The sequence below is a fragment of the Salvelinus fontinalis genome, chromosome 31 (genome assembly GCF_029448725.1).
Source record: "Salvelinus fontinalis isolate EN_2023a chromosome 31, ASM2944872v1, whole genome shotgun sequence".
In the NCBI taxonomy this organism is placed as follows: Eukaryota; Metazoa; Chordata; class Actinopteri; order Salmoniformes; family Salmonidae; genus Salvelinus; species Salvelinus fontinalis.
This window is the reverse complement of record NC_074695.1, coordinates 23,294,842-23,311,835: the sequence shown is the minus strand read 5'-3', so window position 1 is coordinate 23,311,835 and position 16,994 is coordinate 23,294,842. Positions and strand designations below refer to the sequence as shown.

At 44.3% G+C, this 16,994-nt stretch overlaps 1 pseudogene; it reads right to left on the bottom strand.

The window, feature by feature from the left end:
- Positions 1 to 8,825: 8,825 nt before the first annotated feature.
- LOC129829856 (PRA1 family protein 2-like) lies at positions 8,826 to 16,963 on the bottom strand (annotated as a pseudogene).
- Between the last annotated feature and the right edge of the window lie 31 nt (positions 16,964 to 16,994).

The following is a 16,994-nucleotide window of genomic DNA, read 5'->3' as shown; positions in this document are numbered from 1 at the left end:
TTGATAAAGTATGGTTACATTTCATTTGCTCTGTTAAACCCACCCTTTGAAATAACTTTGATAGCAACAGTGAATCTTTTTTATTTTGAAGTGGAGAACTCTCAACAATCCTTCTCACAATAGCACATTGGCAATAGATTCACCAATATCAAAGCTAAGCAGGGCTGGGATTTGTTAAAACCCTGGATGGGACAACAAAAGGTAGCTGTAGATCAGTGGTTCCCAAACTGTTTATAGTCCCGTGCCCCTTCAAACATTCAACCTCCAGCTGCATACCCCCTCTAGCACCAGGGTCAGCACACTCTCAAATTTTGTTTTTTGCCATCATTGTAAGCCTGCCACACACACACTATACAATACATTTATTAAACATAAGAATGAGTTTGAGTTTGTCAAAACCCGGCTCGTGGGAAGTGACAAAGAGCTCTTATAGGATCAGGGCACAAATAATAATAATAATCAATAATTTTGCTCTTTATTTAGCCATCTTACATATAAAACTTTATTTGTTCATCGAAAATTGTGAATAACTCACCACAGGTTAATGAGAAGGGTGTGTGTGAAAGGATGCACATAACTCTGCAATGTTGGGTTGTATTGGAGAGAGTCTGTCTTAAATAATTTTCCACACACAATCTGTGTGTCACGTCCGTCGTAGTGAGGAGACCAAAGCGCAGCGTGATGTGAATACATCTTCTTTAATGAAACGAAGAACACTAACAAACTAAACAAAATAACAAACAAACGTGAACGCCATAAATACGGAGTGCAGACATGCAACATCAACAATAACCCACAAACCAAACTGGAAAATGACAACCTAAATAGGATCCCCAATCAGAGACAACGATAAACAGCTGCCTCTGATTGGGAACCAATCCAGGCCACCATAGACCTACATATGTCTAAACTAGACACACACACAAACTAGACTCTGGCAGCTCCGGGCAGGAGGGCGGCTCTAGCAGCTCCGGACAGGAGGGGCGGCTCTGGCAGCTCCGGACAGGAGGGGCGGCTCTGGCAGCTCCGGACAGGAGGGGCGGCTCTGGCAGCTCCGGACAGGAGGGGCGGCTCTGGCAGCTCCGGACAGGAGGGGCGGCTCTGGCAGCTCCGGACAGGAGGGGCGGCTCTGGCAGCTCCGGACAGGAGGGGCGGCTCTGGCAGCTCCTGACTGTCGAGGCGGCTCTGGCAGCTCCTGACTGTCGAGGCGGCTCTGGCAGCTCCTGACTGTCGAGGCGGCTCTGGCAGCTCCTGACTGTCGAGGCGGCTCTGGCAGCTCCTGACTGTCGAGGCGGCTCTGGCAGCTCCTGACTGTCGAGGCGCACTGTAGGCCTGGTGCGTGGTGCCGGAACTGGTGGTACCGGGCTGAGGACACGCACCTCAGGGCTAGTGAGGAGAGGAGGAACAGGATACACGGGACCGTGGAGACGCATTGAAGATCCAGAACATAGAGCTGGCTCAATATGTCCTGGCTGGATGCACATACTAGCCCGGCAAACGCAAGGAGCTGGAATAGAACGCGCCAGGCTAAGAATGCGAACTGGAGACACCGTGTGCATTTCTGCATAACACGGTGCCTAACCAGTTACACGTGCCCCACGGTAAGCACGAGTTGGCTCAGGTCTCCTACCTGACTCTGCCAATCTCCTCGTGTGCTCCCCCCAAAACAAATCTTGGGGCTGCCTCTCGGGCTTCCGTGCTAGCCGCGTAACTACATATTTTCGCTGTTCCACTATTCTCTGGTATTTTTCCTCGTAGTATCGCCGTTCCGCTTTCGCTGGTTCTAACTCCTCCTTAGGACGGCAATACTCCCCCGGCTGTGTCCAGGGTCCTGCTCCATCCAATATTTCCTCCCATGGCCATGATCCTTTTCCATCCAGTATTTCATCCCAGGTCCATTTTTCCACAACGCGCTGTTCCTTCCCATCACGCTGCTTGGTCCTTGTTTGGTGGGTTATTCTGTCACGAACGTCGTAGTGAGGAGACCAAAGCGCAGCGTGATGTGAATACATACTTTTAATGTAAGACGAATGAACACGAAGAACACTAAACAAACTAACAAAACGAACGTGAACACTATAAACAATGAGTGCAGACATGCAACTTCACATAGACAATAACCCACAAACCAAAACTGGCAAATGGCAACCTAAATAGGATCCCCAATCAGAGACAACGATAAACAGCTGCCTCTGATTGGGAACCAATCCAAGCCACCATAGACCTACATATGTCTAGACTAGACACACACACCTAGACATACAAAACAATAGACAAGATAAAAACAACACATACCACCCTCGTCACACCCTGACCTAACCAAAATAATAAAGAAAACAAAGAATACATGCTAGTGAGGGCCGAGAATCCACTCTCACATAGGTACATGGTTGCAAAGGACATCAGTGTCTTAACTAGAGGTCGACCGATTATGATTTTTCAACTCCGATACCGATTATTGGAGGACCAAAAAAGCCGATACCGATTCATCGGACGATTTTTTAAATGTATTTGTAATAATGACAATTACAACAATACTGAATGAACACTTATTTTAACTTAATATAATACATCAATAAAATACATTTAGCCTCAAATAAATAATGAAACATGTTCAATTTGGTTTAAATAATGCAAAAACAAAGTTTTGGACAAGAAAGTAAAAGTGCAATATGTGCCATGTAAGAAAGCTAATGTTCAAGTTCCTTACTCAGAACACATGAAAGCTGGTGGTTCCTTTTAACATGAGTCTTCAATATTCCCATGTAAGAAGTTTTAGGTTGTAGTTATTATAGGAATTATAGGACTATTTCTCTCCATACGATTTGTATTTCATATACCTTTGACTATTGGATGTTCTTATAGGCACTTTAGTATTGCCAGTGTAACAGTATAGCTTCCATCCCTCTCCTCGCCGCTACCTGGGCTCGAACCAGGAACACATCGACAACAGCCACCCTCGAAGCAGCGTTACCCATACAGAGCAAGGGGAAAAACTACTCCAAGTCTCAGAGCGAGTGACGTTTGAAACGCTATTAGCGCGCACCCCGCTAACTAGCTAGCCATTTCACATCGGTTACACCAGCCTAATCTCGGGAGTTGATAGTCTTGAAGTCATAAACATCGCTGCGAAGAGCTGCTGGCAAAACGCACGAAAGTGCTGTTTGAATGAATGCTTACGAGCCTGCTGGTGCCTACCATCACTCAGTCAGACTGCTCTATAAAATCATAGACTTAATTATAACACACAGAAATACGAGCCTTAGGTCATTAATATGGTCGAATCCGGAAACTATCATCTCGAAAAACAAAACGTTTATACTTTCAGTGAAATACGGAACCGTTCCGTATTTTATCTAACGGGTGGCATCCATAAGTCTAAATATTCCTGTTACATTGCACAACCTTCAGTGTTATGTCATAATTACGTAAAATTCTGGCAAATGAGTTCGCAATGAGCCAGGCAGACCAAACTGTTGCATATACTCTGACTCTGCGTGCAATGAACGCAAGAGAAGTGACACAATTTCACCTGGTTAATATTGCCTGCTAACCTGGATTTCTTTTAGCTAAATATGCAGGTTTAAAAAGATATACTTCTGTGTATTGATTTTAAGAAAGGCATTGATGTTTATAGTTAGGTACACGTTGGAGCAACGACAGTCCTTTTCACGAATGCGCACTGCACCGATTATATGCAATGCAGGACACTAGATAAACTAGTAATATCATCAACCATGTGTCAACCATAACTAGTGATTATGATTGATTGATTGTTTTTAATAGGATAAGTTTAATGCTAGCTAGCAACTTACTTTGGCTTCTTACTGCATTCGCGTAACAGGCGGGCTCCTCGTGAGGCAGGTGGTTAGAGCGTTGGACTAGTTAACCGTAAATCCCTGAGCTGACAAGGTAAAAATCTATCGTTCTGCCCCTGAACAAGGCAGTTAACCCACCGTTCCTAGGCCGTCATTGAAAATAAGAATGTGTTCTTAATAGACTTGTCTAGTTGAATAAAGGTGTAAAAAAATAAAACATTTAATTAAAAAAAACATTTGGCAAAATCGGCATCCAAAATTACCGATTGTTATGAAAACTTGAAATTGGCCCTAATTAAATCGGCCATTCCGATTAATCGGTCGACCTCTAGTCTTAACAGCACGATTTGCCAAGGCAGGATACTTTGAGTGCAGCCCAATCCAGAAATCTGGCAGTGGCTTCTGATTAAATACAATTTTCACAGAACCGCTTGTTGCAATTTCGATGAGGCTCTCTTGTTCAGATATCGGTAAGGGGACTGGAGGCAGGGCATGACAGGGATAACGAATCCAGTTGTTTGTGTCATCCGTTTTGGGAAAGTACCTGCGTAATTGGGCACCCAACTCACTCAGGTGCTTCGCTATATCACATTTGACATTGTCCGTAAGCTTGAGTTCATTTGCAGACATAAACAATACAATGATGGAAAGAGTGTTTCCCTTGTTAATGCAGACAGAGAAGAGCTCCAACTTCTTAATAATAGCCTCAATTTTGTCCCGCCCATTGAATATAGTTGAGGACTGTCCCTGTAATCCTAGATTCAGATCATTCAGGCGGGAAAAAACATCACCCAGATAGGCCAGTCGTGTGAGAAACTCATCATCATGCAGACAAGTGAAAATGATGGTCAGTAAATAAAACTTTAAGCTTGTCTCTCAATTCAAAAAAACGTATCAATTGAAAACCAGCGCACTTCTGTATGTTGTAAAAGTGTTACATGGTCGCTGCCCATATCATTGCATAGTGCAGAAAATACATGAGAGTTCAGGGGGCTTGCTTTAACAAAGTTAACCATTTTCACTGTAGTGTCCAAAACGTCTTTCAAACTGTCATTCCTTTGGCAGCAAGAGCCTCTCGGTGGATGCTGCAGTGTACCCAAGTGGCATTGGGAGCAACTGCTTGCACGCACGTTACCACTCCACTATGTCTCCCTGTCATGGGTTTTGCGCCATCAGTACAGATACCAACACATCTTGACCACCAAAGTTTATTTGATGTCACAAAGCTGTGCTGTACTTTAAAAATATCCTCTCCTGTTGTCCTGGTTTCCAGTGGTTTGCAGAAGAGGATGTCTTCCAAAATTGACCCCCCATCTCCTGCCATGTCACTGATGCGTTGTGAAACAGTGTGTTTGATGAAGGCATTGTCTGTATAGTTTTTTTGGCCTTTTTCCCCAGCATTGTCCCAGCCATATCCGCTGCTGCAGGAAGAATTAAGTCCTCCACAATAGTATGGGGCTTGCCTGTCTGTAACGATAGTAATTTTCCTCCTCCTCCTCGGACGAGGAGAGGCGAGACGGATCGGACCAATACGCAGAGTGGTTAGTTTCCATAGTGATTTAATATATAACAAAAACAATATGCGATACAAAATAACTACCGTGACAGTCCCGTGTGGCGAAACACTGACACGAGAACAAACAGCCACAAAACACACGTGAAACCCCGGCTGCCTAAGTATGATTCTCAATCAGGGACAACGATTGACAGCTGCCTCTGATTGAGAATCATACCAGGCCGAACACACAAAATCCCCACATAAAAATCACACATCGACAACCCACCCAACTCACGCCCTGACCATACTAAATAAATACAAAAACAAGGGAAAACAGGTCAGGAACGTGACACTGTCCTAGCCACTCGGTAGCTCACCATATAAGATGCGTCTAGCCCCTTCTTATTAATGGTATCCGTTGCATTTATACATGTCTTACTACTCGAAAGTAATCTTAATTCTCTCTCAAAAAACTACTGTGGCTTATTTTTCAAATGGGCATGTTTTGTTTCTAAATGTCTGAGCAAGAATGAAGGTTTCATTGAGTTGTGAGATAGTAATGTTACGTTTGCACATATAACACACTGTGGCTGAGGAAAGGCACTACTCCCAATGTAAGTGAACCCCAAATCATTGTAGTTCTCATCATATTTGCGTCTCTTCACTGGTTCAACGTCCTGGTCTGTTGTTCGGTGCTTTCCTGGGTAAGGGGGCAGTAGCTCTCCGGTTGCATCAGATTCACAACTGTCAGTGTCCATGCTAGCTGGGCTAACAACAAATGTAGAATTACTGATGCTAGCATTGGATGTGCTCGTGGAAGCAGAACAACTTGTGTCGTCGACAGGTGCAGGTGTAGTACTGCGGGAAGTGTAAGAAATACCATTGTAATAACACGAGCATATTGCTATTACATTGTTATAACTAACTTCTTTCTTAAACAAGGTTCTCTCACATACTCACAAGCAGAAACTGAGACACACACACACCAGAGACAGATGGCTGACACAGAACATTCATAAACACTGATAAGGCAGGGAAGGCCTTGAGCAAGAGTGCTTGGTACGGCTTCCCACGAGATAATGAGACACACACATAACCAAGGACTGAGGGCTGACGTAAATCTTTCATAAAACACAGATAAGACAGGAACATCAACGCACACACAAAAAACTCCTCTTCAGTCTGAACATTTTTGAAGACAAAGAACTCTACTCAGAGCCAATGGGACAGTGATACTAGCCTGAAGGAGACCTCGCCCAACTCATCAGAACCAACCAGAGGACCAGAACTTCCAGACTCAACCTACTTTCTGTGCTGTATAAAATGACTATGTATTTCTGTTATCTGGGCTCTGTCTGCAGGTTCCTTACGAGCCGAATGAACGAGACCATGCATGTTTGTATCAGATATCTTTACCTCTGAATAAAACTGCTTTTTATTATACGAATATCCACCCTGTCCAGAGTCTCTACTTCGTCTCAGTTCTCCAGTAAACTTGTGTCATCAACAAAAGTAGCAGTACTACCAGTAGAGCTGGTATGTGTCTCTATGGACGCAGGCCGTGCTTTTTTTTAACCTTCTATCAATTTTCGAGCAAACGGAATGAACAGCACGAGCATGCTTTTGCGGCACAGTCGATAGCGCGCCGGACCTCGGGCTAGGGGGTCGAAGGTTCGAGACCTGCTCCCTGCTGTTTCATTACAATATGTTATGCTGAGTTTGTCTGTTGAAATTTGGTTACCACAATGACATAATCCTGTGGTTTAAATTTCACCCTCAAAACAGTTGATTACTTTTTTCAAATCCAATGTATTTTCCATATAGATTCCACGTCACAATATGTTGACAAATTATGTTGAAACAACGTTGATTCGACCAGTTTGTGCCCAGTGGGTTACTTTCCTTCAATTTGTAGCCTACATTTTGCATCATTCCATTACATCTTTAGTTTACCTTTCTTTCCTCTGTCACGTCCGTACGTGTTGTTTTTCCTGATGGTTGCTAGCAATAGTGGATAATGTTATGCTTACGCAGCGTAGTGGATAATATTACGCTAACACTACACAGCTGATTCAAATGATCAAAGCTTGATGATTCGTTGATTATTTGAGTGCTAGGGTAAAAACCAAATGTGCACCCCTTGGGGTCCCGAGGACCGAGTTTGTGTAACCGTGGGCTAACATAATACAAGTTGTGCATTAGTTTCGGACATGTAGCCTATTTGAATCATTATGGAATGCAGACCATACATAGCGGTTTAAACCTGGAGCCTGGCGCATGGTTCACGACAACTGGACTGTTGTCATCACAGTTCTATGATTAGTGAGGATTAGGGTACATTTATAGGACTATTGTTCAACCCATATTGTACACTTTCTCACCTTCCAATATTTAATGGATTGAACAATTTAATATGTCAACTTTCAGGATATATTTTTGATCCACCTATATATTTAGAGCGTAAAGGCTCTCCAACCCTGTTTATGTACGATTCATAAATACTTCACTAACCCTAAATAAATGCCCTAAGTATTCTTTTAAATCTAATTGGTGCTGAAAATGAGACGTATATGCGTGTATTTAGATGGCTTTCTTTCATTGATCCCTATTCTGAACTTGTCTCTAGATACATTGTAGTGAATCTGTCGAGAAAATTCGAATTAACGGTACACCATATTTAAAGGATTGCTTTAGATAAATGTACTGAATGAAAACTCCAGGAGAAAATCTATTGGCCAGCAAGTGGGAGGGTTTTCAGCGGTTGAATTAAACGTATTCAGTCTGCTAGGGAGCCACATGTGCCTGCAAAGCCTGTTACACACCTGCATACCAACTATTGAGAAGTACTTTTAAATCAAAACGCATAAAAACTCACTAGATTTCCTAAGTCTGAATTGGGCCAACAATGCATAAAAGAAACAACCAAAATACATTTTGCATGGTCTACAGCTTACCTTTTCCTGCCATGTCGCAGTTCAAAACCACAATATGCCTTCAGGGAAAGAGCCACCATCAAATAGTTGTGCAAGTTGCAGAGTTTGACTGACAACCAATTTCAAAATTGGCTGTGCATCGAGGTATTGACTATTGACCAAACAAACACTTAGAGTTAGCAAGCCATTTCTTAATCGTGTCAGTGCGCCACACCGGTAATTGGGACATCCTTGCCCATTAATTTCTACAGCAAATTACTCATGAAATCTGATCTTCTTATATATTTGATCCAATGCAGCATCTTTTTGACCATGTATGCCCAGTTAAAAATGGAACAAGAATAATAATAATAAACTCGTCCCCACACACTCTACATGTTGCTAGCTACCTGCTGTGGTCAGCCTTGAATCAGGATTAGAGTAATTGAGCCGTTTAAAAGGATGACCGTCCTGAAATCTTTAAGGGGAGGGCAGTGGGGACGTAGAGAAACTTCTGGTCAGTGTGGTCAGTGGATATACATTTCAGCACCGTGGACAGCAACCGACCACTCAATAACAGGGAAGACGGGCAAGTGGTGTAGGAAGTGTTGCAGTGGACCCTTGTGGGGGCATACTTTTATCATAAATTGGTTCTGGTACACAATGTCTCTTACTTCCAAGTGCAGCAGCATTCTCTTTACATTCATTTCTATATAGTTGATCATTAATAACAGTTGCATGCTACAGAGAAAATGTGTGATTCTATTTAGAAAAAGCTTTGTGTGCTTGAGCTTTTCCCAGCAGTGCTGACCAGGTACATGTTTTCAGTTATTGTGTGACCAGGCAGGCAGGATGTATCTATTCTTCTACTTTGATCATCATATCTAATAAGTTATAATAGGCTGATTGAAAAATAAAATCATGACAAGATATTGCATATGTATTAAATGAAGTGTAAATACATTTTGACAGCATTGGAGGGGAAAAAAACATAACCCCAATATTATAAGTCCATAGAAGGCGCTGCTAAAAATAAATACAACATTCTCAATGGAATAACATTTTACACAATGAAGGCAAACTGACATTAGTATTCTTGTCAACACATAATGCTTGGACAGAGACACATACATAATCCTGGTAAAAATGATTGGAATCATAGCATCATAGAAGTAGTATTCATTGTATTTCTATTAAAAGCATACAGTTGTTCCACAATTGTCCTTGATCTATCCCAACTCATTGAAACTTTCAACTGCATCAAATAGTAAAACCCAACAGCAGTAGAGAATAGACAATAACACAAAAAGTAGTGTGTTCAGGAGTTAGAGTAGTGGCTCATCAAACACCTTCAGGTTTCCATGTAAAAGAAAATTGTAACCATAACGCTGGCATTTAAATTGCATTTTAAAAACCATCTTATTGTAGCACTCTCCACACTTCATGTCTGTTAGGAGGACACATTTGCTTCTCAGCGCAGTATTTTAGCTCACATAATGTCAGCTTTCTGAGGATAAAATGCAAACTCTAATAAGGAGCTTGTCAAAGTGTGCAACATTACTTGTGTGGGAAAGAACCCACGACAGTTAGTGTGTGCATTAAAAAGGCTGCAGAGCCCATAGAATTTGCAATCTGTAACACCACATTCGTGACACTGTGATATCATAATAATTTCCCACTGCTTTCCTGTACTTCCCTCCTCTCTTCCTCTACTTTCCTCAGCCTCCCTCCCTCACCACATCCCTCTGTCTCCCACGCTTAGTCTGAGAGGACTCGTTCCATTTAGGTCTCTATCCCTTACCACTGTGATTACATATCAGGCCTTGATATGTGAAGGAACTTAGCTCAACATATTGATAACATTTATTCAGTCCTTTCCAATCTGGGAATAGGGCTAGGTGCAAAAGATTGAAATAGAACCAGGCATCTCTCTACCCCTTCCTCTCCTCCCCCTCTAGGACCCAGCCTCCTGTTCCTGTCGTAGTGACTCCAGTAGGAGCCCCATGGGTGTACTCTTCAGCCCAATGTTCTCCAGCTTGTTCTCCAACTTGTTCTTGAGGGTCCTCAGCCTAACAGAGGCGTGGATCAGTATCACTGTAAGATAGATAGAGGTAGAGAGAAAAGAGAGATCAGGGGCATAACAAAGGGAGAGAGAGCGTGAGCCAGTGTTATGTTACAATATTGCAAAAACCGAAGATTGATATATGTTTACATTGTGGCAACAATAGTGGGGGCGAGGTGAAAGAGAGAATAAATACTAACATAAGATGAGGAAGGCTATGCCGAAGAGGAAGACGGATACTCCTCCGAGCACTGTGATGAAGAGGAAGCTGACCCCCAGGATGGCACCCAGGGCCAGGGATGGGTGGTTCCGGCGCAACTGTCTGATGGGGGCCTGGTTCTCTGCTGCCCACACAAACCCCATAAATATCAACGTCACCACTGTCGCCCCCAAGAAGAGGTGGAAGGGCCGCAAAAACCTGTCAGAGCAGGAGGGATATCAAATCGTATTGGTCACATACACATGGTTAGCAGATGTTATTGCGAGTGTAGTGAAATCGCTTGTGCTTCTAGTTCTGACAGTGCAGCAATATCTAACAAGTAATCTAACAATTCCACAACAACTACCTAATACGCACAAATCTAAGTAAAGGAATGGAATAAGAATATATACATATTTTTTTTAATTTTTTTTATTTCACCTTTATTTAACCAGGTAGTCTAGTTGAGAACAAGCGACCTGGCCAAGATAGAGCATAGCAGTGTGAACAGACAACAACACAGAGTTACACATGGAGTAAACAATAAACAAGTCAATAACATGGTAGAAAAAAGAGAATCTATATACAATGTGTGCAAAAGGCATGAGGTAGGCAATAAATCGAATAATTACAATTTAGCAGATTAACACTGGAGTGATAAATCATCAGATGATCATGTGCAAGAAGAGATACTGGTGTGCAAAAGAGCAGAAAAGTAAATAAATAAAAGCAGTATGGGGGTGAGGTAGGTAAATTGGGTGGGTAGTTTACAGATGGACTATGTACAGCTGCAGCGATCGGTTAGCTGCTCGGATAGCAGGTTTTTAAAGCTGTTGAGGGAGATAAAAGTCTCCAACTTCAGAGATTTTTGCAATTCGTTCCAGTCGCAGGCAGCAGAGAACTGGAAGGAAAGGCGTCCAAATGAGGTTTTGGCTTTAGGGATGATCAGTGAGATACACCTGCTGGAGCGCGTGCTACGGGTGGGTGTAGCCATCGTGACCAGTGAACTGAGATAAGGCGGCACTTTACCTAGCATAGCCTTGTAGATGACCTGGAGCCAGTGGGTCTGACGACGAACATGTAGCGAGGGCCAGCCGACTAGGGCATACAGGTCGCAGTGGTGGGTCGTATAAGGTGCTTTAGTAACAAAACGGATGGCACTGTGATAAACTGCATCCAGTTTGCTGAGTAGAGTATTGGAAGCTATTTTGTAGATGACATCGCCGAAGTCGAGGATCGGTAGGATAGTCAGTTTTACTAGGGTAAGTTTGGCGGCGTGAGTGAAGGAGGCTTTGTTCCGGAATAGAAAGCCGACTCTAGATTTGATTTTGGATTGGAGATGTTTGATATGAGTCTGGAAGGAGAGTTTGCAGTCTAGCCAGACACCTAGGTACTTATAGATGTCCACATATTCTAGGTCGGAACCGTCCAGGGTAGTGATGCTAGTCGGGCGTGCGGGTGCAGGCAGCGAACGGTTGAAAAGCATGCATTTGGTTTTACTAGCGTTTAAGAGCAGTTGGAGGCCACGGAAGGAGTGTTGTATGGCATTGAAGCTCGTTTGGAGGTTAGATAGCACAGTGTCCAGGGAAGGGCCGGAAGTATACAGAATGGTGTCATCTGCGTAGAGGTGGATCAGGGAATCGCCCGCAGCAAGAGCAACATCATTGATGTATACAGAGAAAAGAGTCAGCCCGAGAATTGAACCCTGTGGTACCCCCATAGAGACTGCCAGAGGACCGGACAACATGCCCTCCGATTTGACACACTGAACTCTGTCTGCAAAGTAGTTGGTGAACCAGGCAAGGCAGTCATTAGAAAAACCGAGGCTATTGAGTCTGCCGATAAGAATATGGTGATTGACAGAGTCGAAAGCCTTGGCCAGGTCGATGAAGACGGCTGCACAGTAATGTCTTTTATCGATGGCGGTTATGATATCGTTTAGTACCTTGAGCGTGGCTGAGGTGCACCCGTGACCGGCTCGGAAACCGGATTGCACAGCGGAGAAGGTACGGTGGGATTCGAGATGGTCAGTGATCTGTTTGTTGACTTGGCTTTCGAAGACCTTAGCTAGGCAGGGCAGGATGGATATAGGTCTGTAACAGTTTGGGTCCAGGGTGTCTCCCCCTTTGAAGAGGGGGATGACAGCGGCAGCTTTCCAATCCTTGGGGATCTCAGATGATACGAAGGAGAGGTTGAACAGGCTGGTAATAGGGGGTGCGACAATGGCGGCGGACAGTTTCAGAAATAGGGGGTCCAGATTGTCAAGCCCAGCTGATTTGTATGGGTCCAGGTTTTCCAGCTCTTTCAGAACATCTGCTATCTGGATATGGGTAAAGGAGAAGCTGGGGAGGCTTGGGCGAGTAGCAGCGGGGGGGGCGGGGCTGTTGGCCAAGGTTGGAGTCGCCAGGTGGAAGGCATGGCCAGCCATTGAGAAATTTTTGTTGAAGTTTTCGATTATCACGGACTTATCATTGGTGACCGTGTTATCTAGCCTCAGTGCAGTGGGCAGCTGGGAGGAGGTGCTCTTGTTTTCCATGGACTTTACAGTATCCCAGAACTTTTTGGAGTTAGAGCTACAGGATGCAAATTTCTGCTTGAAAAAGCTGGCCTTTGCTTTCCTGACTGACTGCGTGTATTGGTTCCTGACTTCCCTGAACAGTTGCATATCGCGGGGGCTCTTCAATGCTATTGCAGTTCGCCACAGGATGTTTTTGTGCTGGTCGAGGGCAGTCAGGTCTGGAGTGAACCAAGGGCTATATCTGTTCTTGGTTCTGCATTTTTTGAACGGAGCATGCTTGTCTAATATGGTGAGGAAGTAACTTTTAAAGAATGACCAGGCATCCTCAACTGACGGGATGAGGTCAATATCCTTCCAGGGTACCCGGGCCAGGTCGATTAGAAAGGCCTGCTCGCAGAAGTGTTTTAGGGAGCGTTTGACAGTGATGAGGGGTGGTCGTTTGACCGCGGACCCGTGGCGGATACAGGCAATGAGGCAGTGATCGCTGAGATCTTGATTGAAGACAGCAGAGGTGTATTTGGAGGGCAAGTTGGTCAGGATAATGTCTATTAGGGTGCCCAAGTTTACGGATTTAGGGTTGTACCTGGTGGGTTCCTTGATGATTTGTTTGAGATTGAGGGCATCAAGCTTAGATTGTAGGACTGCCGGGGTGTTAAGCATATCCCAGTTTAGGTCACCTAACAGAACAAACTCTGAAGCTAGATGGGGAGCGATCAATTCACAGATGGTGTCCAGGGCACAGCTGGGAGCTGAGGGGGGTCGGTAGCAGGCGGCAACAGTGAGAGACTTATTTCTGGAGAGATTAATTTTTAAAATTAGAAGTTCGAACTGTTTGGGCATAGACTTGGAAAGTATGACAGAACTTTGCAGGCTATCTCTGCAGTAGATTGCAACTCCTCCCCCTTTGGCAGTTCTATCTTGACGGAAAGTGTTATAGTTGGGTATGGAAATCTCAGAGTTTTTGGTGGCCTTCCTAAGCCAGGATTCAGACACGGCAAGGACATCAGGGTTGGCAGAGTGTGCTAAAGCGGTGAGTAAGGCAAACTTAGGGAGGGGGCTTCTGATGTTGACATGCATGAGGCCAAGGCTTTTTCGATCACAGAAGTCAACAAATGAGGGTGACTGGGGACATGCAGGGCCTGGGTTTACCTCCACATCACCCGAGGAACAGAGGAGTAGTAGGATGAGGGTGCGGCTAAAGGCTATCAAAACTGGTCGCCTAGAGCGTTGGGGACAAGGAATAAAAGGAGCAGATTTATGGGCGTGGTAGAATAGATTCTGGGCATAATGTGCAGACCAGGGTATGGTGGGGCACGGGTACAGCGGAGGCAAGCCCAGGCACTGGGTGATGATAAGAGAGGTTGTATCTCTGGACATGCTGGTCTCAATGGGTGAGGTCACCGCATGTGTGGGGGGTGGGACAAAGGAGGTATCAGAGGTACGGAGAGTGGAACTACGGGGTCCATTGCAAACCAAAACAATGATAACTAGCCTGAACAACAGTATGCAAGGCATATTGATATTTGAGAGAGACATACAATAAGGCATAAAGTGATTGCAGGTCATGATTGGGAGAGCTAGCTAAAACAACAGGTGAGATAACAGCAGCTAGTCAGCTAACACAGCAACAGAAGGTAAAAATGGCGACGACTGGGCAGAGAGGGTCGGATTAACTACACACAGATCCTGAGTTAAGGCACAGAGCCGACAGATAAAACACAAATAAACAGAATGGAGTACCATGAATTAATGGACAGTCAAGCAGGCATCAGCTATGTAGCCAAGTGATCATAGTGTCCAGGGGGCAGCCGTAGATGGAGCAGTGAGGCCTCCACTAAGCTAGCACGCGTTTAAAGTTAGTAGCCCGGCGGGTGGTCTGCTCAGACGGAGGGGGTCTGCTCAGACGGAGGCCGGTTGAGGGCACCGGTTGAGGGCACGTCTGCAGACCAGACGTGGTCGTGTCGACAGAGAATCCAGGCCGGATAGCGATGGCGAAAGAGAGGTTGTGAATTGTAGAATTGTGTTTGCTAACTGGTGCTAGCTTCCTGGCTGCGCTAGCTGCAAGATAAGCTAGCAGTTAGCAGACCGGGGCAGGCAAGTTAGCCTTTGGGGGACGTCGCGATGGGGGGGAAGTCTGTTTTTGCCTCTTCGTGCGGTGACGTCGATAGACCAGTCGTGGAATTAGCAGGGTTCCAGGTAGCTCTAGGTAGCTAACAGGCCTAGTAGGTTAGCAGGATGGGCCTTCAGCGGGCGTCACGCCTGAGGGGCCTGTTGGAGTCCTCGGGCAGATTATGTCGGTATTCCAGTCGTAGAGGATCGGCGGGGTTCCGTGCTCCGTACCGGCAGTAAAGGGGTCCGGATATTGTAGCCCAGGAGTGGGCTTCAGTGGTAGCACAGGAGCCCTAGCCGGGCTAGCTTCAGGCTAATTGGTGCTTGCTCCGGGATGTAAACGCTAGCCAGGAGTGGTCACCCGGGATTGTGGTTAGCTAGTTGCGAAGATCCAGATGAAAATGTTCAGAGTTTGCGGTAGGAATCCGGGGATATGGAGAGAAATAGGTCCGTTATGCTCTGGTTTTAGTCACGTTGTTCGAACTAGCGAGAGCTTTCCGAGCTAAAGGTTAGCTGATGACCGCTAGCAATGGTTTGCTAACTGATAGCTGGTAGGCAGTTAGCTGGCTATCTTCAGTAGATAGATTCCAGATCAGAAGTAAATATAAATACTTTAGAAAAAAGCAGATCCACGCCACATTGGGTGAGGCGGGTTGCAGGAGAGTATTTAGAAGTTGAGGTTTAAGAAAGTATTTTTAAAAGATATGCGACGAAAAAGATGTAAAAAGATATATACAAGGGACACGGGACACGACAGGACAAAGACGTCTACACTGCTACGCCATCTTGGGAAAAAAAATATATGTCCATATATAAATACATATATAAAAATAAATATATGGATGAGCAATAACCAAGCGGCATAGGCAAGATATATAAACATTATTAAAGTGGCATTTTTAAAGTGACTAGTGATCTATTTATTAAAGTGGCCAAAGTTTTCAAGTCTGTATGTAGGCAGCAGCCTCTCTGTGTAGAGAAAAGGCTGATGTTAGTGGATTTCTCTATATAGGTTAACTAAATTGTGTGTCACATTGATAAGGCCATGAATCCATTAAAACGATTAATCAGTGCATTATCACAGCCAATGGCTTGTTAGCTAGTTATACATGATTATGTTGATTATGGACCATGGACCCAGCACATCCATTTCCACAGAATTTGTGATGTCTCACATTACAATATTAGCTACTAAAAAGCTTTCCAGCTTGTAGTCCTAAAAAACGGAAATTAGTTACCTCTTGTTGGTTCAGTCATCCCTATTGGGAAAGGGGAAAGAATAGGGCTTTGGGATGAACGCCGAAAATAAGGTCTGGGGTTAACACAGGCTTAGATCTTATACGTTTTGTTCTATGAGATAATATCAATATGTTAACATGACCTTTATGAATTATGAAGCTTTTATATACTTTTTGTATTACATAAATGCTTCAAAATTCACAAAAAGTGACATCAACCTATTAAGATTATCATAGAACAAAACGTATAAGATCTCCTAAACCTGTGTTGACAACAAAACCCTACTAAAACGCCATTAATTTCCCCATAGACTTTGTCCAACGAACCATGGAGCTGCCTACAAAAAGACGCCATTACTATTTATCTCCATAGCTGTGGTTTCATGCAACAAACGACCACTTCAGAAACATACCCTACTATTCCCAGGAATGTCAAAAACGAGACAAAATAGTTGGACTGGTAATATTTATGATCCGATTGTTCCTTCTCTCCAGATGACGAATGTCTCGCACGGCGAACCGAGACAAATCCAAAACAAAATCATCCAAGGTTCGGATAGGAGGCGGCTGCACGTCCATTTTCACAATATTCAATCTAAAAACGAACATCTCCCATTACTCAAAGCGGCGGTAGGGGCGT